The sequence below is a fragment of the Rhagoletis zephyria genome, unplaced genomic scaffold (assembly GCF_001687245.7).
Source record: "Rhagoletis zephyria isolate East Lansing unplaced genomic scaffold, Rhagoletis_zephyria_1.1 Rzeph_scaffold_03533, whole genome shotgun sequence".
NCBI lineage: Eukaryota > Metazoa > Arthropoda > Insecta > Diptera > Tephritidae > Rhagoletis > Rhagoletis zephyria.
In genome coordinates, this window is record NW_016160616.1 from 48,033 (window position 1) to 48,255 (window position 223).

Below are 223 nucleotides of genomic sequence, written 5' to 3' on the forward strand. Positions count from 1 at the left end.
GGAATTAACAAATTCGACATCAGCATGGATAAGGTATTCAACAAAAACCCTCTTTCAAACACTTCTTTTTCACAGTTCTTTACGTCTTGATTTTTCAGCTGCGAATTCGCGGATAATATCTTCACAATCGATAGATAGAAACAAATCTGACTCTATAGTCAGCAACGCAAGAGCATTCAGTTTGTTTTCGCTCAATGAAGATCTGAGATAGTTTTTCACGCGT